We start from the raw sequence: 1,431 nt of genomic DNA, 5'->3' as shown, positions 1-1,431 counted from the left end.
TCGTGCGGGGCGCGGGGCCACGGAAGGGCCCCGCGGGGCAGCCTGGACTTAGACCTCGCCGGCCGCCCGTGCACCAAAGACTCGGACGACTTCTAAAGGCTGTCGGGGAGGAAACGGCTCTGACCAAGCTAGACGTGCTCCATAAAGGCTATTTTCTATATTTATTGTTGGGGAAAAGTCACTTTAAAGACTTGTGCTGTATGGAAGCAAAGCTATTTTTTTTTGCCAACAGGACGCAGTTTTTTACTATTACGTCATGAGGAACAACACAGATGCCGTGATCTCCTTTTTGATGAGAGGACAGACTGAGATTTTGACAGAAACTTGCACAAATCTGTGAAACATAGCCCTTCGCTTTATTTTTATAAGTACCGACTGCCATCGTGTTTTGTAATTTGGGTCTTGGTTTCACCATTATTGGTGAAGAAAATTTTCAATAAATACGCATTACCTATATGAAGCTAAAAAGTGTGTAACGGGCTCTTGCCCACCTGTCCATTTCTCTTTGATGACAACCTGGAATGGCTTCTGAGTCAACCTGTGAAGTATTTTTTTGAGATGTAATTCACGTCCTACAAAATTCTGTTTAAAAGTGTACCGTTCAGTGGTTTTTAGTATATTCCAAGGTTGTGCAACCATCACCGCTATAATTCCAGAACGTTTTCATCGCCTCCAAAAGAAACCTCCTACCCAGCAGCCAGTCAGCCTCTATTCCCCCCTCCCACAGCCCCAGGCAACCACTGATGTGCTGTCTCCATGAATTTGTCTCCATGAATTTATGAACATTTCATAAAAAGGGCGTCGTATAATACATGGCCTTGGCGGACTGGCTGCTCTCGCGGAGTGCGTCATAGTGATTCATCCATGTTGCAGCTGTCTCCGTACTTCACTCCTTTCTAGACCTGAATGACACTCCGTCGGATGGATAGGTCTTATTGTGTTAATCCTCACTTGATGGACCACTGAGCTGTTTCCACTTTTTGTCTGTTGTGAATGGCGTTGCTTTGAGCACGCATGTACCATTTCTAGTGTGGACATAAGTTTTCACTCCTGTTGGGTTGGCACCGCGGAGTAAAACCCTATAGTTTTATGCTTCACTTTTTGAGGAACCGCCAAACTCTTGTTCCAAAGCTGCTTCACCGTTTTACATTCCCACCAGCAGTGTATGGGGGTTCCAGCTTCTCCACATTCTCACCAACAGTTACTGTTACTCATCTTTCTGACGATAGCCCTCTAGTGGGTGTGAAGTGACATCTCATTGTGGTTTGATTTGCATTTCCCTGAAGATAATGATGTTGAGCATCCTTTCATGTGTTCATTGGACATTTTTATGTCTTCTTTGGAGGAATGTCCATTTCGATCCTTTACCCATTTTTTAATTGAGTTGTCTTTTTATTGGCTTGTAAGAGTTCTTCGATAGCTTCCAGATGA

This window comes from Neophocaena asiaeorientalis, unplaced genomic scaffold (assembly GCF_003031525.2).
Source record: "Neophocaena asiaeorientalis asiaeorientalis breed wild unplaced genomic scaffold, Neophocaena_asiaeorientalis_V1.1 scaffold40, whole genome shotgun sequence".
Classification (NCBI taxonomy): Eukaryota; Metazoa; Chordata; class Mammalia; order Artiodactyla; family Phocoenidae; genus Neophocaena; species Neophocaena asiaeorientalis.
The sequence above is the reverse complement of the archived record's forward strand: the minus strand, read 5'-3'. Positions refer to the sequence as shown.